Raw genomic sequence first — 25,268 nt, 5'->3', positions numbered from 1 at the left:
GATGTATTCACTATTGCATGTTTCCTTGGTGATTGGTAGTGTAGTATGTTGTCTGAATATGAAGAGGACAGTGTTGGAACAAACACAAGCAACCAGTCCCCGTGCCAGAGGAATTAACAAGATGCGATTAAAATTCCCAGTCCTGCCGGGAATCGAACCAGGAAACCTCTGAACCGAAGGTCTCAGCGCTAACCATTCAGCCAAGAAGCCGGACAAGCAACCAACTTATTATTATTATTATTATTATTATTATTATTATTATTATTATTATTATTATTATTATTATTATTATTATTATTATTATTATTCGAGGTTTACCACAGTAGGTAAGGGTTATTCTGCCCGAAGGCAGGTCCGAACCTCTGCAGAGGTGTTCCTGAGCCGGAGTTTACGTTTACCACAGTAGACCTAAATTAATTAAATAGAAGTCTACAATACAATGTAAAACTTTACAAAGAAACACCCTCGTTCTAATTTACCACGAGAACGACAATATACTGTCGTTGCATTTGCAAAAGCTGCTATGTGAAATATTTCAGCGAGGAACTTCATGGAATTCTTGCTTCAAGTGATATTGCACTGCGGGTCAGTATTTATCTACAAAATTATCTCATAGCGGGCTTCGCAGGTGCAACGTCGACATCTGCCACACTTCCTATATATCGTAGACAGGCCTGTCTACAATATTTGCATCACCTCGTACAGTAACATTTGGTAAGCGTGTGTCAGAAGTAGCAGAATTATGGTAGTCGTGTGATACTCTTCATATTTTCATTAACATTCGGTACGTAAGGTTTCTGTGCCATCTACTGGATGTTTGAACTCTGTATGTTTGCCAGTGTAGAAAACACAACATAGTGTGCCACGTTCGTGCGCTAGGTGTTACCATATTAGATTCACAGTCGAGTTAACTGAGTTCGAGTACTTGCTCTGCTTAATAGGATTCGAATCCTGGTGTGGAGGTTAGAATGAGAAACATGCGGCCTCGTGAGAACAACGCAGAAGAGAAAGGATTAAAATATCACAGTGAGTTACGTAATGTTCCCTAAAGTGGTGGCAGATATCTGTGACAAGGAAAATGGGAAATACAAATACCCTCTTTCATAAGGTGGCCAGTAAATTTTTAACCGCCTTTACTTAGGATTTGGGTCCCTACATCGCGGTCTCGCAGCTCCTGCCAGCTCGTCATCATGACACTCAAAGAGTCACGCGAGCTCAGTAATACTCGCCGATACGTTTTCATGGTATCAAAGCACCATGTCTTCGCTGGACCGTGCGATAGCCTTCCTGACTGTAGTTCAACAGTGCCAAGATAACGTTTATTTTCTAAGGCTATTGCACTGCACTTTTGAACTTATTTGCATTGTGAAAAATTGGCGTTTTCCTATAAAGAATAAAGTTGGATCTGGTAAGTGACCGATAACTTCCATCTCACGCTAGTGGTGCTGCTTTATACTATGTACAGTTCCTGTAGCGTTTATTCTAACAGGTGAGAGCACGACACCTTCACTGTTTTTGAAATAAGCGAATCACTGCAGCTAAAGTCTTGAGGCGCCGCATCATAAGTTCAGTGTGAACCAGCCAATTCACGGACCAACAGCAAAATTTTGATATTAACAAATCATGTCACAGCAGCGTTTCCTTAGTTCGCAGCGCACGCCTTGTGAAATATGTTTACTAGTCAGAAAATGTAAGCAGTTACCAAGTATTCAAGAAGAAATGCTTTTCTCGACATCGATATCTAACACACAGTTCCGCTATATTACTTTTGTTATTAATATTCAAGTTTGAAACTGAATGTTTATTGCACCAAGTATTATTATCTTAGTCATACAAATATACGTGGTTCAGACTTCAGAGTTTCCGACTCGTTGGCTGAACGGTCAGCGTACTGGCCTTCGGTTCAGAGGGTCCCGGGTTCGATTCCCGGCCGGGTCGGGGATTTTAACCTTAATTGGTTAATTCCAATGGCACGGGGGCTGGGTGTATGTGTTGTCTTCATCATCATTTCATCGTAATCACGACGCGCAGGTCGCATACGGGCGTCAAATAGAAAGACCTGCACCTGGCGAGCCGAACCCGTTCTGGGATATCCCGGCACTAAAAGCCATACGACATTTCATTTCACTTCAGGCTAGTCAAAGCTAGCAAACTAGCTCGCTGCATATTCGATCTGACAGTGCGCCCGCTCGCCTGCTACGTGTCAACTCGTCGAAAGAGAGCTGGCAGGAGATGCAAGAACACGATACATGCTTCTGGTGATAACCGAATGATATAGTTACTGCCTTCTCACCCAGGTGGCTACTGTTCGAATCATGGCCAATGTATGCGGGAGTTTTAAAAATAAATATCACGTCCTTGTGTTTCGGATACCTCGTAAAACTGGAGGTCCCGTGGCTAGGATCAAGATGTCAACAGTTATGTAAAACTACAAGCATGCTTCATTGGTCACTTATATCGTGTAATTTGTTCACGTGTCTGTACACCTTCAGGGTTTTTCTTTTTTTACAACTTGTTTTAACGTCGCACCGGCACAGACAGCTCTTGTGACGACCTTGGTTTAGGAAAGGGCGTGAAAATGGATAAACCACGGAAAACCATCTTCAGGGCTGCCGACAGTGGTGTTCGAACCCACTATTTCCCGAAAACAAGCTCACAGCTGCGCGACTCTAACCGCACAGCTACTTCACTCGATGTGCCTTCAGTTGCATTACTAATGTTCAATTATGCCCACATAGTGCAGGGAACACTGCGCTCCCAAGTAGCAGATTTACAAGACACTGGTTCACCCTTCAATTAATGAAGTTTCAAATGGATCAACATTTTATCATTTTTGAAGGGAGAACAAATTTCCCACTTTGCCAATTTACTGCTAGTAACAACTGAAAATGTAAGAATCGAAAACCGATTTTCCCCTAGTCGTACATCAAATGCCCAATGTTTGATTTAAGAAAACTCTTATTGCATTCAACTTTTATTTAAAAAAATAGTTGACGTAAATTGTTACTCTAACACTTCACATCAACTCATTCTCGACTATAATTAACTATATACCAAAATCCAGAATAAATTTCAAACTTTATATCGCCTGAAATGGAGGACCTAATTGTGAGGTCAGAATTCGACAGATTTTGAGAAACCTAAATAGTAACGAGATATCGGGAATTGATGACATACCCTCAGAATTGCTGACTGCCTGATGGCATGCTTTTTTATCATTTGGCTACATCTAGCCGAGTGCAGCCCTTGTAAGGCAGACCCTCCGATGAGGGTAACCATGTGTAGGTAACTACGTATAATTGTGGTGGAGGATAGTGTTATCTATGGTGTGTGAGTTGCAGGGATGTTGGGGACAGTACAAGTTCCCAGTCCTCGAGCCAAGGGAACTAACCATTTAAGGTTAAAATCTATGACCCGGCCGGGAATCTAACCCGGTACCCTCTGGAGCAAAGGCCAGCACGCTAACCATTTAGCCACGGATCCGGAATTTATTAAATAAAAATGAGATGAAAACATTCAATTTAAACTTGAATGTACGTGAAAATTGCGCTAACTGAACATGTATGAAAAATAACAAACAAATTTACATTAATTATGAAGCTAACTGAAACAGAATTACATTAACAGACCTGAAATAACTTGACTGAAATAACCTTAAATTACAATTTTCGGAATGGGTGACTGATAATAAATTAATTAACCTAATTAGGGGGACGTTGCCCCAAGTGCCGGACGCACCGCAGTACCTGTCAGTAGAGGTACACACATTCCCTCGCTAGACTGAAGCATTTAACAGACACACATGTGTTAGGGGGACACAAAGGAATGCAGACGTTCGCGCGACTTGGTTTTAGACTTTGCCAGTGTTGAAATATTTGTTGTGAAGTGCGCTTCGCGTACTACTTGTGTTACGCAGTTAACGTTTACACTATTGCTTTGACATCTTTAGGTTAGTTAAAGAAATTATTTATATGTTAGACAATATTCTATATGAATAGAGAATAGGATAATGTGCTTGGGCAAAGGAAATGTTCTTTAGGTTTTAGTAAACAATATTCGTTACCCTCTCGCGTGGCCTCAGATCCGGACATTACGCATGTTCACGGTACCGGGCAGACAGACAGAATCTTGTGACAAACATACTAATGCTGTCGTTTATATTCAGGGATATTTAATGCAATGGCAGCACGCAAAATGGGAAAGTGGAATGATGAAATGTTGAAAAAGGTGATTGATGGTGTGCTGGCTGGGAAATACAGTGTTAGGAGAGCATCTGAACACTTTTGGGCTCCAAAGCTCTTTGGGATATCGAATGTGGGCCCTTAAGAAAGGTGACTCGATTAACATGGCACCATCAAAGGGTAGATTTCAAAAGACATTCAACTACGAGTTGGAAAATGAACTTATTAACCTCTCAAATATCTAGATAGTTGTTTCTTAGCCGTGAACAACACCGAACTTTTAACGCTAGCTTATGATCTTGCTGAGTACTTCAAGTTACCACACCAGTTTAACAAATCAAAAATATCGCGAGAAACAAGTTCTGTCGCGGATTCGTCAGGCGTCATCCGGAATTTTCTTTGCGCTGTGCTCAATCAACAAGTTTACAGAGAGCCCAAGGATTTGACGGGTAAAAAGTAGACGCTTTTCATGTCAAACTAGAGGGACTAATAAGGAAATATTCCTTCCCATCAAGCAGAACTTTTAATTGGTTATGAAACTGGTGTCAATGGTGTGCATTCGAACACCTTGAGAGTTCTATCCATTAGAGGAAAGAAACAAGTCATCAAGCTGACGTTGGGTGAACAAGGGAGGAACATTACAGGTATGCTTTGCATAAACGCTAGAGGGGATCAGTGTATCCCCACTCTTTTTGTTTTTCCTCAAATTCGAATGGATCCAAAGTTGACCAAAAACGCACCAGATGGAAGCATCTTTAATGCTCAAGAAAGCTGTTGGATCGCGGTGTCAGGCTTCCAGGAATGGACGAAAGCTTCCGTTGAAAGAACTACTCTGTCAGAACAGATTCCAGTTCTTCTAATCTTGGATGATCACAGTACTCACAAAGACCTCGAAGTCTTTCTGTACGCCAAGGAACACCATGTTCATATGCTGAGTTCCCCCCCCCCCACGCCACACACACGCGCGCGCGCACACACCACACACACACACACACACAGCATAGCACACACAAGCTCCAATCAAAACCTGCATTCAGTTCAGCATGTGAGATGTGGATATGAGCTAATATGGAAGACAAGGATTGAAAATTACTGAAAGAGACAACTGTGGATTGGTTGGAACTGTCTATTCAAAAATCGGACTTCCTCCCAGCGTCAAACACAAGATCAGTGCCAGAAGAAGACACCAGAGTAGACAGTGCCTCTGATTAGCCACAAGCAGTGATCTTAGGGAACTTGAACATCTTGCCTGTGATCGTCCCACAACAGGACTCTACCCTTGTCGACGTGTCTGTTCCTTCCACTTCTAAAGCCTCCAAAATGCCCTGCGACTGATGATTCGAAGAGGAAAATCACTGTAAGAAAAAAGGAGAGAAGGGGAAAAAGCAAGATTTTTGGCATCTACGCCTTACAAAAATATGCTGTAAGAGAAAGAAGAATTGAAGTGACTAATGAAAGAAAAACAAGAACAACGAAGACATAAATAACATTGGGAGTGATCAAACAAAGGCGTCAAGGTCAGACATCACCATCGAAAAACGAGAACTGAGTTCGGAATAGAAGATTGGGTTAAGAAAGCAGATGAAAATGATTCCAGAAGACAGAGTATCTCATTAGTGGAGAGTCTTTTGAGGAGGACTGGGTACAATGTTGCATCTGTAATGGCTGGGTTCACGTTGTGTCCGCTGATAGTGATAATTAGGGCCGGAATTTTATATAATATCAATTGCGAAATATGTACATAAACTGTAGCAAATATCGGTGAAATATGTAATTAAATATATGCACTAATATTAATACACTAAATTTTCAAAAAATATCGTATATTCCTTTTATTATGATATATGGTTATTTTTGAGGCAATACAATTGTTTTAAATACTCCATCTTTTATGACAAAGTAATCATTGTTTCTTTAGATAATTTATATATTCCACTGTTTTCTAATGTTGACAGTATTAAATAATCGATTTAAGGGCATAATCAAAATACTTCAAATACAATCTGTGACAATAAAGTTCGGTGAATGAATTCAGAACGGTCGATCCGGCAACACTGGCAACACACAACGCTGCACCTGCGTATCAGCAGGTTTTGACCACCTGCTCCCAACGTTGTTCAGTTGAACAGCATGTGTGTGCCGTGTAATACCTGTTTGACACAGTGCGTGTTTAGAGCGTTGGTTCTGAACTGCGAACAGGAACATGAACGACCAAAATATCAATGAACAGTTTTGTTTTAAGCTTGGCAAGACACCGAAATAAATGCACGCGATACTGGTACGTATTTATGAATAACAAGCACTGACCTTGAAGTGTGTGTACGAGTGGTTCACCCGTTTTCGAGGAGGCCGGGCGAAGTGTTTCTGACAACCCCCGTAGCGGAAGACCGGCGACCGCCTTCAGTGACGAAAACATTGAGAAGGTGAGGACATAAATCACGAACGATCGGCGATTAACTGTGCGCATGTTAGCGGATGAACTGCAGATTAACCGTGAATCCGTGCGACAAATCGTTACCCAGAAGTTAGGGAAGAGGCAAACGTGTTCTCGTCTTGTACCACATCACTTGACTGACGATCAGAAGCAGGCACGTTTAGAGGCTTCACAGGATTTTGCTGAAACGATGGATGCGGCACCAAATGTCTTGACCTGGATTGTCACTCAAGATGAAACCCGGTGTCTCAGGTACGACCCTGAAACGAAACGGCAAAGCATGGAATGGCGTTCTCCGGGATCCCCTCGTCGGAAAGTGGTCAGAGCCGAAAAGTCACGCATCAAACTCGCTTTGAAAGGAATGAGATTTGACAATAATCCTGATATCCAACGAAACGTGACTAGGCTTTTGAACACCATCCCAAAGGAAGCCTTCCTGCAAAGTTTCCAGGATATGCTTCGCCGATCTCAGCAGTGCATAGTTATGGGAGGGGACTATTTCGAAGGGCAGTAAGGTCACTGTCGTGCATTGTTCATCTATGTTGACAGCACAGGACTATTCACCGAACTTTATTGTCACAGGTTGTATTATGGGGATCACTATAAGTACCTTGGTGTTAATATAAGGAAAGATCTCCATTGGGGCAATCACATAAATGGGATTGTAAATAAAAGGTACAGATCTCTGCACACGATTATGAGGGTGTTTAGGGTTTCTAGTAAGGATGTAAAGGAGAGGGAATATAAGTCTCTGGTAAGACCCCAACTAGAGTATGCTTCCAGTGTATGGCACCCTCACGAGGATTGCCTGATTCAAGAACTGGAAAAATCCAACGAAAAGCAGCTCCATTTGTTCTGGGTGATTTCCGACAAAAGAGTAGCGTTACAAAAATGTTGCAAAGTTTGGGCTGGGAAGAACTGGGAGAAAGAAGACGAGCTGCTCGACTAAGTGGTATGTTCCGAGCTTTGAGTGTATAGATGACGTGAAATGACGTTGGTAGACGAATAAGTTTGAGTGGTGTCTTTAAAGGTAGCAAAGATCACAATATCATCATAAAGTTGGATTTCAAGAGGAGAAACTGGGGCAAATATTAGTTTATAGGAGGGGGAGTTAGGGATTGGAATAACTTCAGAGGGAAATGTTCAATAAACTTCCAATTTCTTTGAAATCATTTAAGAAAAGTTTAGGAAAACAACAGATAGGGAATCTGCCACCTGGGCAACTGCCCTAAATGCAGATCAGTAGTGATTCATTGATATTTTATAGTAATGTTATGCAGTGTAAATCGCGAAATATATTGTAGGCAATTTCCTGTTTCCCTCATGTCTTGAAAATGAAAGAAATGAACGTTACATAAAAGTTAATGTAGAAGGGGACTTTTTTTTTTTTTTTTTTTTTTTGCTATTTGCTTTACGTCGCACCGACACAGATATGTCTTATGGCGACGATGGGATAGGAAAGACCTAGGAATTGGAAGGAAGCGACCGTTGCCTTAATTAAGGTACAGCCCCGGCATTTGCCTGGTGTGAAAATGGGAAACCACGGAATACCATCTTCAGGGCTGCCGACAGTGGGGCTCGAACCCACTATCTCCCGATTTCAGGATACTGGCCGCACTTAAGCGACTGCAGCTATCGAGCTCGGTGAAAAGGGGACTTTGAACCCCTGTTAAGTAACAGAAATAGTACGGTAACTTTCGTTTGTCGTGAAGTGCAGTGCGTCACCAAGTACTTCTCCATATTTTCCATTGTGATGTTTTGTCGCTTATCCGATAAAATACGATAAAATCCGATAAAATCCGATAAAATTATCTTGTAGGCTGAGAACGATCCTTCAACATCCCAGGAAGTCAGATGAAATTCGCCAATTAGTTTACTATAGTCTGAAAATTAAACGAGCTGACACGATTTTTATAATCACCGAGATATGTACAATATATTACTTTCTTCACGTAATATGTAAAAATGCGTAAAATGAAACACAAATATAACCATATCAGAAGCACAATTCTTTGACATTTTTCCAGCTGTCTACAAGTAAAGGAATGGAACATGTAATTACACATAAGAACCGGGCCCTAGTAGTAACACAGACCACTTGGTGTGTGAACGCTGTAAGCACTGATTTAAGTGATTCACCCGAAGTAAATAAGCAACTTTTGTATTGTAATTTCAATTGGAATTTCAATCTTCGATATTTTTTGCACTTAACATAATGCGTCCCGTACTGGGAATAGCTTTTTTAAAACATAGTTTGTACCCTTTTATAAATTTTAAAATTACACAGTTAAAATACCATATATGTCCACTTTTTCTGGTATCACCTTATTACGCATGTTATAATTCATACTCGGAACTTGGTTCCGTATTAATTCATGAAAAAGTTTTCCATAAATTAAGCAAAAGGATTAAGTATCCAGCACAGCGGCAACTTCCTCATCGAAATAAAATTACTTGAAAATAACTTGATTACAATAGTTGATTTAAATTGACTGGATGGATTTAAATTTAATTGATTAAATAGAATTTAATTGATTTGCTTAAATAGAACTATAACAAACTTTAATCAATAAAATAATTGTAGTAAACTAAACATGATTCATTTTATAAAATATGATGCCAAATAACACTCAAAATGATCATCTGATCTGTAATTATAAGCATGATTGTCCAACTTATAAGCTGTAACGTACACATAATTTGCAATGGGACTCAGAAATGTACTCATTATTTAAACATGGTGTCATTGGTTATCATCGGATACAGGACCTTTTACAAACAATGTTCATCTTCATTTTCATGGCTAACTTTTACTTCAAGAATAATCATTCTGAAACATTCCTCAACAAAACCTGGATGCACCAGCAAATACATTCATAAATTCGACCATGATTACCTCTTACTTTGATATTTAATTCACTTAATGTATAAGTTCAATGCGCTAAGGCCATTCGCCCTGTCTTACTCAAAATGCTATCAACTGAACAGACGTTGGTGACATACATAGTAATTATCAATAAATTACTAATTACACATGAAATTTTATATAGGTTTACCATTACCTTTCTCTGAAAACATGCCAAATATCTGTTCCGTTCAGTGACTCCCTTTTTGGGATAATGCTATAAATTTAAGATGTTGCCTATACTTAACTAATCTGCGCTAGTTGTCGATCGGAGCCCTATTCTACTAATAGCAGCTGCACAACGATCATCGCAGGGATATAACTGTATCACATTTATAAACATTTATAAACAACGTTGGACTGTCAACACAACAACATAAAATTACGAGCAAAAAGCACAACGAAAACTAGCCAACAAAATTAAACACTCGGACAGCATGCAACAACCTGCGATGGCCTCGAATAAAATACACATAAGCCCTCACCAAATTATCATGCACAAATGGTGGGATTCCACGTTACAGTTTGTCGGATTTGATTAATCTTGCTTACTGAATGTAAATTTGATTATTATTTCATAATATTAATCCTGTATAAATGAAAAATGGAAACCTACAACCTCTTTTCCAATCAGTGACCGGGTCAGGGATGGAATGAATGAAGCTCCCTCTTGCGGCGAGGATAGGAATTGTGCCGGCTGCCGATGCTTGTCGCACTCCTCTGGATAATGATTAATGAGTGACAGATGAAATAAAATTACAGTGAAGAGTGTTTCTGAAATGAAAAATGACAGGGAAACCCGGAGTACCCGGAGAAAAACCCGTCCCGCCTCCGCTTTGTGCACCGCAAATCTCGAATGGAGTGACCGGGATTTGAACCACGTAATCCAGCGGTGAGAGGCAGGCGTGCTGCCACCCGAGCCACGATGGCTCTTAATCCTGTACAAATGGTCATGCAATTCAATCTATGACTCACCTCAGCAACCAGTGAAACACTCGCTGGAGCGTACTGGGACTATGTCTTGGAACACTATTATCGTGGTCAGTTAAATACCATTATGTATCCGTCCTTTATACAATACTGGGATCCTTTATACAATACTGGGGATAAACTCCAATTTCACACTTAATCACAAATAAACTATTAACTTGCAAATAAATCCCCTTGCATGAACTGAATGATTATCCCAGAAAGGATCCGCAACCTAGTATGTAAATGACTATGACACCCTGCTCATCATAATTAATTAAATCTTCAAACTTAAGATCGTCCTAACCTTGCTCCTACATAAATGTGAGCGAATATTATTGTTTAACAGAGTTGAGTAAACTTTTGTAACTCACGAGAGACATTTAACGGCATGCTGTAGCATTTACTTTTCTTCATAACAACGGTCCATTGCAGAGCATTCAAACTCTTAACGCTGGCGTTCGTTTGTCGTGTTTCTCACTATTTTCCCCACTCACTATTTTCCCCACTTAAAGTTCCTCTGCGAACTGAACACTTCCCGTCTCGCTCAACTTAATATCACGCTCTCTCATTTGGAGGCAAGTAAATCACAATCGAACTCTTTATGCGGGGAAATAATCGTCGCTCTAAGCATATCCTCACGACTCAACACCTCAAAAATATCTCTGGGAAATACATAATTACCTTAATATTTCTTCTCCTTAATCAGACCACTTGGCTCTCGTTAAATCTCAACAGCGCAAAACAAATGGAAATTCCGCCTGAAGTCCAACATTTACGTCAACTCTTAGACATTCATCAGCCTATTAATTAACTCCGATCCCAATAACATTTAATCACTTTTTAATGATCTTAACACATTATCATTTATGCACTGTAAAGACCTTTTAATGCGGGGAAGTTGTGATTATTAATCTGTTATTCAAATATTATTATTTTTCTTTCTTTCCTTCTTTCTTTATTTCTTTCTTTCTTTCTTTCTTGAGTGTTCCTTCATTCGATTCAAGCAATTTGAAGAAGGTTGAATTACCTTTCTAAAATCTTTAACTTTGTATAACTGGTTTTGTTGTTGATCGACCCTACGTTTCATTTCAGCTGTTGAATACGACAAAAAATTACCTTTCACAATATCATAATAAAACATTTGACTATTTACAGTGATAAGTTACGACCTTGCGAATGCGAAATATTCCCCCCGGGAAGATTTCCAATTTACATATTCAAAACACTGATTTACTCTGAGATTAGTCTTAGAGTGGCCGCCTAATTTAAATATAACACGATAAATTATATTTAAAAAATATAAAATAAGAAATGCAATAAAAATTCCACGTAATCACAACATAATCCCACAAATAATACAAGTAAACAGAACTCTGGAGAATACGAATCACCACATTTGATGACCAACTGTACACGTCATAAGGGCTTGAACCCCTTCACTTGAACAAAACTATCCATGGATTCTCACAAAATCTAGCTTCAATAAAACAATAATTATCCAAACGTCATATTCAAACATTTTACCACCTGAAAGAGAAAAATATATAACACAAATAATGGCTGCGTTTTATTAATTTGCACGTTGCTGTGTGACTAACGATCCTCATCGTGCCCCCAAGGTTCGAAGTGGTGGCCACGGTTCCGCCATCATTAGGTATCCTGTAAAACAAAACCCTATCTATCGCATCATTAGAAGTAACAATTAAATATTCCTACATTAATTTCATCATAGCTTGTTACAAATGTAGAAATCAAGTAAAAATACATCTCCTACTAAAAGATGAATATTGTGTCTGAGAAACTTCATTTTCTTTACCAGCCAGCATAGAAATCTCGGCTCACTTATCTTCCTTTTAAACGCTGCACCCCCTCGACTAGACCGCCATAAATCTAGTTGGATAGCGCCCACAACACGGGACAAGAACCTACTTAAAACAAACTTCTCCACAAATAAATACTTTCTCAACGCATCGTCAGCGGCTCATTGTTTTAACGCAATAACACTGATGCACTTATTAATATGCTAAAATCAGCTTGGGCGTTCATCATATCCTATAAATATTTCCCAATATCATGCCGCTATATCATTTCAATATATTTCAACCTCACAGAAGGCCAGAGTTCAGATACAGTTCCTTCCATCGCAGAGTTAACATGGTTTCCCTATCTCACAGACTAACATTTACCATTACCGCAAACAGAGATATAAGGATGTATACGTAAAATGAAGTGAATCTACTTTCCGTAAAATCAGCATTTACTATCAACCCAAATAAATAAATGTAATTAAAAATAAAAAATAAAAAATTACACATGGCCCTAATGTTGGGAGGGTGGATTTTCGAACCCGGGCACGACGTATTCTTCACACACAGGTCATACAGCCACTTCTAATCCTAACAAGCAATAAACTCTACAACTTTACATTATAAAGAGAGTGCTCTTACTATCCCCACTTTTAAAATACTGTCCACAGGCAATGGTGAAGATCCTACAGTCATATCATCCTGTTTCATATAGAATAATTAATTCAGAGGAAAGCTACTACATTAACTCACCAAAATTAAAAGACTCTCACACTTTCCTATCAGCACTCCTGATCGCAAATAACCCCAGTACATGCTCATGCAATTACGTAAAATGGGCTAAAATACATGCAATTATCCTTACTTGTTTCCTTCCCAAATAATCTCAAGTAGTTAAATTGAAGAGGATCCTACTGACCACTCTAAGCAAAACTAATTGACAATTCAAAATTCATAAAATTATATTAACCCTATTCTTACATTCTCTATCTATTTACAAAGGGAATATTAGCATTACAATGTTATAACTTGGTACTCAACAGCTGTTTGGTCCTCCGTTGTTCGAGTCCCGAGGAACCCGCAGGATGCGTCTATTCCATGTCGCCGCGGTGGGAGGTAACGGGTTCCAGATGTCCCTCGATAATTCTTGAAGAATCCATGGTCTTGGGATCGTGAACACTGGAATGATACTACTCACACCGGGTTTCACAAAGACTCCTTCACACGTCACAGTTAAATTCCCCTTTTATTGTTATGATTGCGACCTTTCCCAGAACGAAAGTTGCATATTTGTTAATCTGATTCCGGTCACAGCTAGGCTACCTCAATCAGACCAAGCTAGTACAGAAATCACGGTTTCATCACTGCGATAGTTTAATAATCTGAACTAACGTGACATTGGTTTCCTATGTTTTTAAAACCCTGTTTCGTATGTCTGTTTCTCTGTACTTTACTACAATGACGCTGTCGTTTAGCACGATAACTTAGACCTGGAATTATGTTTATATTATATTACACGGACTTTCGTGCTAATTTCTCGCGTGTCTATCTTCACTATTTTTCAGATTACTCACGCACACACCACAGTCTCTCTCTCTACCACGAGAGATTAATTAAAGGACAGTTTTCTCCGTCCGACATTCGGCACATCACAGCGTCACATTTTCGCGATGCGAACGTACGACATAGTTCACGTAATTACGTGGCGCGTCGCCACCGATCCGTAATTCATATAGCACTATCGTTCTATTACAGTTTTCTGCTGAGAATTCGTATGAGAAATTACACAATTTTTGCACTCCCGTTTATTTCCACATTTTCTACACAAAGACAAATGGACGTTCGACCACAGAACGGCCGTGCGGTTGCCTCATACACTCTCTGTCGACTACCTAGCCACCCTCAGAAGTGCAAGCATACATGGTCTCACATGGGGTGGGTGGTGAACAGATATCCGATCCCCACTCCAAATTTCAGATCTCAAGATCCATTAAGTCTATGTAAATCAGCGATGCGTCAGATTGTGTGGCCTGCCAATTACTAATACTTGATGTAGTGCGGAACGCAAAACGATCAGTAGTATAATAATAATTCAGCCGTCTAAATCAAGGATCCAACGGGGAATCCCTATTGGCTGTCTGCTACGTAGCTAGCGTTATGACGCTCCGGCAGCTTACGTAATTCCTTTGAGGCGTAATTTCACAAATAATATTATATTGTTTTGTTTTATAATTTTTTCAATGACGAAATATTCTTACGGTTACTTCGACTTGTACTTCATGTTTAATTTAAGCGTTATTTTGCCAAAAGTACTTCCAAAATCACCTTCTCACGTTGGCTCTACTGTGAGTCGGCATTTGTTTTAGGGGCGGAGTCAGCTAAATATATATTTCCTCTCATCATGCGCTCTCACTTTGGGGCTTTATCAGCTACAATCCGCGTTAGCTTGGCGTCTTTCTGGCGGGGATGTTGCTCCCGTCCTGACAAAGAGGCTCCAAACACTCCCCACATATTAATTTCGTAATAAATATACATAGTGACAATACGGTCACATTACCTTGTTGCTGTCTGCGATGATGCCCACAATCAGTCGTAAACACCCATATCATCATATAAAATTAGGCCTACTCCGTAATCATCACGGCGGTACTGGTTATCCCATGGGAAATATCACTCGAACACATTTTATTCAAATATAACGAACGCACATCACAATATAACGATTAATTCACTTACACATTGATTACACACTCCTCATTTTATCAATAACAAATTATTACACTTGCCTCGGCGCATGTCTGTTCCACATTACTGCTAATGAAAGCGAACCCACTGTAAGAACCGCCTGGTTTTTATGGGACTTCTACATGTTTCCCTATCCTTCACGACAGTCTGTCACTGGGCAAAGTTTGGATTACCACCAGCTCTTCACTATCTACCTTGTCTCTTCATTGACGTTGTCTACTGGTCTCATCAGTTCTTTTACATCGTACTACACTGTTAAAATGAAATAAATATTAATTCGTCATCGGTCCGTTTTCGATATTTGAATTCACTAATTAAAGTGTTCATCCGATCGTCCTGTATTTCTCAACGCAATCTATAAAATTTACCGGCATATAGCCTACTATTAACTGCCTGGCAACAATGCACATAAACGGTGATTTACTATTTCAGACAGTAGACTGCAGAATAGTTAGCTGATACTTTGTTGCGCAAGCAAAAAGAAGTCGCTTTGCATAAAATAAGTCTCACTTTATCACGTTCCTTTGTGACAACTTCTTCCGCGAGCTGACACAACCTTCCCGTATGAAAACTTCGGAGCGATCACCCTAAACTGAAGCTATCACTGTATTTAAGCAACTAGTTCTCATCGTGGGTGGTATTTTAGTATCCATCTTCACTGACGAAACGTGGGTTCGAAGTGTGCATTCAGGTCTAATAAACTGTAATTGTTCACATAATTGTTTTATGGTGCGATTCTTCATTTTCGATCGTAGCAAATATTAGGTAATTAACGTGCATCACTACTTCTATGACCTTCTGCGGAGATACACCATGGCAGCTGTCTCTACTCGTCACGTGATCATAGCTACGAACCCTACAAGCATTATGTCGCACTTATTAGTTACAGACAAACCATCTTATAATTACACTTCCTAAGTGACGTAAAATTTCACATAATTTAACACACCCTATGAGGACTGGAGTTCAACACTAACTTTGGTCTTTGGCTTGAAATAAGTAAAAAAAAAAAATACTCTAGGCTATACGCGAGACAAGTGGCAATCAAAATGTTACTATTCGTGGATATTTAAATTATGGGCTAGTCCACTTATTCTCTAAAGAGGAGGAATATATCTTTCTTCATCACACCAATTGCGTCTTAACTTCTTCTAGGTATCCATAGCTAGCAGTTTTGTTATCGGGCTTCACAGATGTGGCCTTTTATCTCCAAGAACAGCAAACAAAGGCAGCTGTAAACACTGCTTTCTCCTTTGCGTATGCCTTGTCTATTCCGTTCTGATGTCGAACAAGACACTAAGAATACAATACGCGTAATACATACAGTTACTTAATTTAGTTATGCATCAACTTGAGCATTTGGCTGCACTATTTCCTAAATATCAGGTCCCGGCACCTTTAGTTTAGTATCTCGCTTGCAAAATGTTAATAGGGCCGATGACTTTAGATGTTAGGCCCCTTTAAACAACAAGCACCATCAACACAAATGTTAACACCTATTATTTACAGAAGAATTGAAAGGCAAGTTTAAGTTGGGAGAAGGTCAGTTTGGCTTCCGAAAAATAGTAGGAACACATGAAGCAATTCTAACTTTACGTGTGATCTTAGAGGATCGAATTAAGAAGGACAAGCCCACGTACGTGGCATTCGTGTATCTCGAAAAGGCTTCTCATAATGCTAACTGCACCAAGCTATTAGAGATTCTGAAGGTGATCAGTGTCAGATACCCTATTCTTTCCAATGATTATAAAAAACAGATGGTAAAGGAAATAAAAGATGCCCGGCTGAGTGGTTCAGACGGTTGAGGCGCTGGCCTTCTGACCCCAACTTCACAGATTTGATCCTAGCTCCGTCCGATGGTACTCGAAGGTGTTCAAATATGTCAACGTCGAGTCGGTAGAACTGGCACATAAAAGAACTCCTGCGGGACCAAATTCTGGCACCTCGGGGTCTCCGAAAACCGTTAAGTGGTTAGTGGGATGTAAAGCCAATTACATTATTTGTTACATAAAAGAGGAATATGGAGAGGTGAGCACAATCCCAAGGGGAGGAAATAAAAAATCTGAGATTTGCCGATGATATTTTATTCGAGTATCCGGGTCCATGGCTAAATGGTTAGCGTGCTGTCCTTTGGTCACAGGGGTCCCGGGTTCGATTCCCGACAGGGTCGGGAATTTTAACCATAATTGGTTATTTTCGCTGGCACGGGGGGTGGGTGTATGTGTCGTTTTCATCATCATTTTATCCTCATCACGACACGCAGGTCGTCTACAGGAGTCAAGTCAAAAGACCTGCATCTGGCGAACCGAACCTTTCCTGACACTCCCGGCACTAAAAGCCATGGGCCATTTCATTTTTTTATTCCAGTCTGCAGGAGATCTGAAAAAATTGCTGAATCGTATGAAAACGCTCTTGGAGAAAAACTACAAAATGAAAATAAATACTTTTTTTTTACAAGTTGCTTTACGTCGCACAGACACAGGTAGGTCTTATGGCGATGAAGAGACAGGAAAAGGCTAGTAGTAGGAAGGAAGTGGCCGTGGCATTAATTAAGATACAGCCCAAGCATTTGCCTGGTGTGAAAATGGGAAACCACGGAAAACCATCTGCAGGGCTGCCGACAGTGGGGTTTGAACACACTATCTCCCGAATACTGGATACTGGCTGCACTTAAGTGACTGCAGATATAGAGCTCGGTCCGGCCTTAATTAAGGTCTGAAAATGGGAAACCACGTAACAACACCTTCAGGGCTGCCAACGGTGGGATTCGAATCCACTATCTCCCGAATGTTACATCACAGCTGCGCAACTCTAACCGGACGACCAACTCGCTCGGTAAGTGGAACATGGGTAATAACAACAGTAGTATAGAAGCTTTTGAAATGTGGTGTTATAGAAGAATGCTAAAAGTGAGATGGGCAAATTGACTCACGAATGAAGATGATCGAATTGGTGAAAGGAGAACGATTTCGCGAAACTTTGACCAGAAGAAGAAATGGAATTGTCTTAAGAGAGCTAGGACTTGTTCAGTTATTTCTGAGGGAAGTGTAGATGGTATGAACGGTAGAAGTGCACCAAAGCATGAATATGACAAACAGATTAGAGTAGAATTAGGATGTAATACGTAGGTCTTAGTCATAAGTCATGGCAACTATTTTTTTTCTCGCGAACAGGCGGCAAAACGGAAAATCTAAGATATGCATTTGGAAACATACGGTATGTACTTGCGTATGATGCCACTAGATGGTGCATGTAAACAACAGTGTGGGTCCAAGCATGCCCTCAAGTTCAGTCTGTGAGTGAGAGCGTCACAAAATGGAAGTCAACAAACAGGAGCAACGACCGTATATTACAATAGCAGTTCTCAGCGGCAGAAATGCACGCCAATGCCATGCAGAGCTGTGGGGAGCATTAGGTGTGTATGCTATGCCCTATAGAACAGTGGCGAGGTGGGTGGAGACGTTCAAACGGGGTTGAGTATCAACTGCCGATTTGCCTCGCCCAGGTCGTACACTGACCATGGACAAAGATGTTTGTTACAATTCCTTTTTGTTGTACCAATTGCGCCGTGCAGTGCAAACCAAACGTTCAGATCTTTTGGACAACGCCATAATCCTACACGATAACGCGACAGCTCACACAGCAGCCATCGTTCAGCGTCGCTTACAACGGTGGGGATGGGAGGTTCTTCCACACCCGCCTTTTTCTCCTGATATGAGCCCATGTGACTATAATCTAATCCCCAAAGTCAAGAAGCTGTTACGTGGACAACGGTTTGCTAACAAAGAGGACATTGTAACAGCATTTCGGAGAGAGGTGTCACACGTTAGCGATACACCTGCAGCGAATGGTATTCAGCGCCTGCCCCACCGCTGGCAACGCACAGTGGAAACCTTGGGTGATTATTTTGAAGGTCTGTAACCAGTGAAGACCTGTCCTTTGTACGTAGTCTTGTGTATTTGCTCTCTATACCATAATAAAACAATGTTTACCGATGGCCTGTGTTCTGTCACTTTCCTACGAGAATCTCCTGAAGTCAGAATTTGTCTTCAGGCACTATGCATAAGTACATGCCCTATATTTCCAAATGCATATCTTAGATTTTCCGTATTGTCTCCTGTTCGCGAAAAAAAGTAGTTGCCATGACTTATGACTCGACACTCGTAGCTACGTAGAAATGAAAAGGTTAGCACAGGATAAGGTGTCATGGAGAGCTACATCAAACCAGTCTAAGGACTGATGACCCAAACAATAATAAACCCCGAAAAATTTTTTACGATGTATCGATTCATGCTGATAAGAAAGTCGCCAAAAGGACCGTTTTGTCCCCTGTAGAATACTACAGAGCAAAGAGCAGGCACACGAGTTGTACCCTCAAATTCTATGTCCATTCCTCTTAAAAGAGCAACGATGAGGCACTAATGTAACATTAATTACTAATAAACCCAGGATCACACAATAATTATGAATGTACCGAGCAAGTGGCTGCGTGGTTTGGATCAAGTTGCTATGAAGTTGCATTCGGGTGATAGTGGGATCGAACCCCACTATCGGCAACCTTGAAGATGGTTTCCGTGGTTTGCCACTTTCGCTCCAGGCAGGGTGTACCTTAATTAAGGCCGCGGTCTCTTCCTTCCTAGTCTTAACCCTCTATCAGTGCGACGTAAAACAAATGATAAAAATAATAACAATTACGAATTAAGCACAAACTTATTTGCAGATAAACAGTCGTTGATTTCAGTCATGGAATCATTAAGGTAGACCCCCCAGGCGTACGATGTGGCTCAGCTCCACAGTTATCACGCCCACCGTTCTGTTTAATGAGGCATTTACGAAATTTCCGGTCTCCAGTAACTCACGAGCACGTGCTGACAGAGGTTGATGTCTCCTGTGCGATTGTCGAGACAATGTCCATTTAACTACTATTACAATTCGTTGAGAGAGTCTATTGTGTCATTTTCTTTCCACGAGGGTCCCAAGGGAGGTCGACCACACCCAGGCATGTTATACAAGCAAACATGGCCTGTGGTATTCTTTAGCCTTTGTGACAGTCAGCAGCATGGCCACTTTTATAATGAATGTTGGACTTTAACTGTCCGCACAGCGGAATGTTCATCATTCTGATTTCTGATTGCTATATTAGTATAGGACAAGAAGGATGGTGATGAATGTTTTACTTTAAGGGGCCTGACACCTAGGTCATCGACCCCAGGACAAGAAGGATGCAGCACTACACTTTCTCTAACCACTGAATATTTTCCTTAGTATATACAAATCACCCTCCTCTGCGAACCATGTGACCTTGCCGCGGTGGGGAGGCTTGCGTGTCCCAATGATGCAGATAGCCGAGCCGCAGGTGCAACCATATCGGATGGGTATCTGTTGAGAGACCAGACTAACGAATGGTTCATCGAAAGGGGGGTAGCAGCCTTTTGATAGTTGCTCGGGCGGCAGTCTGGATGATTGACTGATACGGCCTTGTAATAATACTCAACATGGCTTAGCTGTGTTGATATTGCTACACGGCTGAAAGCAACGGGAAACTACAGCCGTAACTAACTCCCGAGGACATGCAGCTCTCTCTGTATGAATGATGTACTGATGATGGCTTCCTCCCGGGTAAAATATTCCGGAGGTAAACTAGTCCCCCATTCGGATCTCCGGGTGGGGACTACACGAGAGGGGGCGATCATCAGGAGATGGATACTGACATTCTGCGAGTCGGAGCGTGGAATGTGAGAAGTTTGAATCGTTGTGGTAGGTTAGAGAACCTGAAAAGGGAGATGGATAGGCTAAAGTTAGATGTAGTTGGTATAAGTGAGGTACGTTGGCAGGAAGAACAAGATTTTTGGTCAGGCGACTACCGAATTATCAACACAAAATCAAACAGAGGAAATGCAGGAGTTGGTTTAATAATGAATAAGAAAATAGGGCAGCGGGTAAGCTACTACGACAGCATAGTGAAAGAATTATTGTCGTCAAGATAGACACCAAACCAATGCCCACCACAATAGTGCAGGTCTATATGCCTACTAGTTCAGCGGATGATGAAGAAATCGAAAGAATATATGAGGAGATAGAAGATTTAATACAATATGTAAAAGGTGACGAGAATCTAATTGTGATGGGAGTCTGGAATGCAGTGGTAGGCCAAGGAAGAGAAGGTAATACAGTAGGAGAATTTGGATTGGGACAAAGGAACGAAAGAGGAAGTCGGCTGGTTGAATTCTGCACTGATCATAATTTAGTCCTTGCCAATACTTGGTACAAACACCACAAACGACGGCTGTATACGTGGATGAGACCTGGAGACACTGGAAGATATCAAATAGACTTCATTATGATTAGGCAGAGATTCAGAAACCAGGTGTTGGATTGCAAAACTTTCCCAGGAGCAGACGTGGACTCTGACTATAACTTGTTGGTCATGAAATGCCATCTGAAGTTGAAGAAATTGAAGAAAGGAAAGAATGCAAAAAGATGGGATCTAGACAAGTTGAAAGAAAAGAGTGTAAGGGATTGTTTCAAGGAACATGTTGCACAAGGTCTAAATGAAAAGGCTGAAGGACACACTATAGAGGTAGAGTGGAGAGTCATGAGAAATGAAGTCAGTAGGGCTCCTGAAGAAATGTTAGGAAGGAAGAAAAGATCAACTAAGAATCAGTGGAGATACTAAACCTGATTGATGAAAGACGACAATACAAGAATGCTAGAAATGAAGAGGGCAGAAAAGAATACAGACGATTAAAAATCAAGTGGATAGAAAGTGCAAGGTAGCTAAGGAAGAATGCCTGAAGAAGAAGTGCAAGGATGTCGAAGGCTGTATGGTCCTGGGTAAGGTAGATGCTGCATACAGGAAAATCAAGGAAACCTTTGGAGAAAGGAAATCTAGGTGTATGAATATTAAGAGCTCAGATGGGAAGCCACTTCTAGGGAAAGAAGACAAAGCAGAAAGATTACAGGAGCATATCCAACAGTTGTATCAAGGTAAAGATGTAAATAATTTGGTTCTGGAACATGAAGAGACTGTTGATGCTGATGAAATGGGAGACCCAATTTTGAGGTCAGAGTTTGACAGAGCTGTGAGTGACCTCAACAGGAACAAGGCACCTGGAATTGATGACATTCCCTCTGAATTACTGACTGCCTTAGGAGAAACCAGCATGGTAAGGTTATTTCATTTAATGTGCAAGATGCATGAGACAGGAGAAGTCCCATCCGATTTTCGGAAGAATGTTGTTATACCTATTCCCAAGAAAGCCGGTGCTGACAGGTGTGAAAACTACCGCACCATTAGTTTAGGATCTCATGCCGGCAAAATTTTAACACGTATTATTTACAGAAGAATGGAAAAACAATTTGAAGCTGAGTTGGGACAAGATCAGTTTGGCTTCAGAAGAAATGTAGGCACACGTGAAGCAATACTGACTTTACGTCTGATCTTAGAGGATCGAATCAAGAAGGACAAGCCCACGTACATGGCATTCGTAGATCTAGAAAAGGCATTCGATAATGTTGATTGGACCAAGCTATTTATGATTCTGAAGATGATAGGGATCAGATACCGAGAACGAAGAATTATCTACAATCTGTATAAAAATCAGTCTGCAGTGATAAGAATCGAGGGCTTTCAAAAAGAAGCAGCAATCCAGAAAGGAGTGAGGCAAGGCTGCAGTTTGTCCCCTCTCCTTTTCAATGTTTACATAGAACAGGCAGTAAAGGAAATCAAAGAGAAATTTGGAAAGGGAATCACAGTCCAAGGAGAGGAAATCAAAACCTTGAGATTTGCCGATGATATTGTTATTTTATCTGAGACTGCAGAAGATTTCGAGAAGTTGCTGAATGGTATGGATGAAGTCTTGGGTAAGGAGTACAAGATGAAAATAAATAAGTAGAAAACAAAAGTAATGGAGTGCAGTCGAACGAAGGCAGGTGACGTAGGAAATATTAGATTAGGAAATGAAGTCTTAAAGGAAGTAGATGAATATTGTTACTTGGGTAGTAAAATAACTAACGATGGCAGAAGTAAGGAGGACATAAAATGCAGACTAGCACAAGCAAGGAAGAGCTTTCTTTAGAAAAGAAATTTGCTCACTTCAAACATTGATATCGGAATTAGAAAGTTGTTTTTGAAGACTTTCGTGTGGAGCGCGGCATTGTATGGAAGTGAAACATGGACGATAACTAGCTCAGAAAGAAAGAGAATAGAAGCTTTTGAAATGTGGTGTTACGGAAGAATGCTGAAGGTGAGATGGATAGATCGAATCACAAATGAAGAGATACTGAATCGAATTGGTGAGAGGAGATCGATTCGGCTAAATTTGACGAAAGGAAGAGATAAAATGATAGGACACATCTTAAGACACCCAGGACTTGTTCAGTTGGTTTTTGAAGGAAGTGTAGGTGGTAAGAACGGTAGGGGTAGACCAAGGTATGAAAATGACAAGCAGATTAGAGCAGATGTAGGATGCAATAGTTACGTAGAAATGAAAAGGTTAGCACAGGATAGAGTGGCATGGAGAGCTGCATCAAACCAGTCTATGGACTGATGACTCAAACACAATACAAATTCCTATCTGTGATGGAATAATCATTGTTCAATGTTGCAAACATATCTACAGTAATACCAATATAAATGGTCCGTTATTGGACATTATAAATTTTCCAGCTAACGCATTCTTGGTTGCCAGCGTTTCGCCCTGTGTGCTAGGGTGGGCTCATCAGTTGGTACCTAGCACACCTACCAATACGCTGGCTAGTGCTTACCGTGGAGGCCACTGCGTAGGCTACTGAAGCCACCGGCAGTGCCAATGCACTAAGAGACTGTCTCATTATCAAAAATTGATGCCTGCTTGGCCATCAGATGATATAGATGTTGATTCCCATAGGGAATCTGAAATATTTGTCCTGAATGAGTAAATTTATAATACCAATATAAATGGTCCGTTATTGGACATTATACATTTTCCAGCTAACTCATTCTTGGTTGCCAGCGTTTCGCCCTCGTGTGCTACGGTGAGCTCATCAGTTGGTACCTAGCACACCTACCAATACGCTGGCTAGTGCATACCGTGGAGGCCTCTGCGTAGGCTACTGAAGCCACCGGCAGTGCCAATGCACTAAGAGACTGTCTCATTATCAAAAATTGATGCCTGCTTGGCCATCAGATGATATAGATGTTGATTCCCATAGGGAATCTGAAATATTTGTCCTGAATGAGTAAATTTATAATACCAATATAAATGGTCCGTTATTGGACATTATAAATTTTCCAGCTAACTCATTCTTGGTTGCCAGCGTTTCGCCCTCGTGTGCTAGGGTGGGCTCATCAGTTGGTACCTAGCACACCTACCAATACGCTGGCTAGTGCATACCGCGGAGGCCACTGCGTAGGCTACTGAAGCCACCGGCAGTGCCAATGCACTGAGAGACTGTCTCATTATCAAAAATTGATGCCTGCTTGGCCATCAGATGATATAGATGTTGATTCCCATAGGGAATCTGAAATATTTTTCCTGAATGAGTAAATTTATAATACCAATATAAATGGTCCGTTATTGGACATTATAAATTTTCCAGCTAACTCATTCTTGGTTGCCAGCGTTTCGCCCTCGTGTGCTAGGGTGGGCTCATCAGTTGGTACCTAGCACACCTACCAATACGCTGGCTAGTGCATACCGTGGAGGCCACTGCGTAGGCTACTGAAGCCACCGGCAGTGCCAATGCACTAAGAGACTGTCTCATTATCAAAAATTGATGCCTGCTTGGCCATCAGATGATATAGATGTTGATTCCCATAGGGAATCTGAAATATTTGTCTTGAATGAGTAAATTTATAATACCAATATAAATGGTCCGTTATTGGACATTATAAATTTTCCAGCTAACTCATTCTTGGTTGCCAGCGTTTCGCCCTCGAGTGCTAGGGTGGGCTCATCAGTTGGTACCTAGCACACCTACCAATACGCTGGCTAGTGCATACCGTGGTGGCCACTGCGTAGGTATTGGTATTATAAATTTACTCATTCAGGACAAATATTTCAGATTCCCTATGGGAATCAACATCTATATCATCTGATGGCCAAGCAGGCATCAATTTTTTATAATGAGACAGTCTCTTAGTGCATTGGCACTGCCGGTGGCTTCAGTAGCCTACGCAGTGGCCTCCACGGTATGCACTAGCCAGCGTATTGGTAGGTGTGCTAGGTACCAACTGATGAGCCCAC

At 40.9% G+C, this 25,268-nt stretch overlaps 1 protein-coding gene across 1 annotated transcript in view; it reads left to right on the top strand.

Annotated features, from left to right (window-relative positions):
* Positions 1-25,268, top strand: part of LOC136863716 (uncharacterized) — a 769,999-nt gene that overhangs the window by 510,387 nt on the left and 234,344 nt on the right. The window lies entirely within an intron of this gene.

The sequence above is a fragment of the Anabrus simplex genome, chromosome 2 (genome assembly GCF_040414725.1).
Source record: "Anabrus simplex isolate iqAnaSimp1 chromosome 2, ASM4041472v1, whole genome shotgun sequence".
In the NCBI taxonomy this organism is placed as follows: Eukaryota; Metazoa; Arthropoda; class Insecta; order Orthoptera; family Tettigoniidae; genus Anabrus; species Anabrus simplex.
The sequence above is the reverse complement of the archived record's forward strand: the minus strand, read 5'-3'. Positions and strand labels throughout refer to the sequence as shown.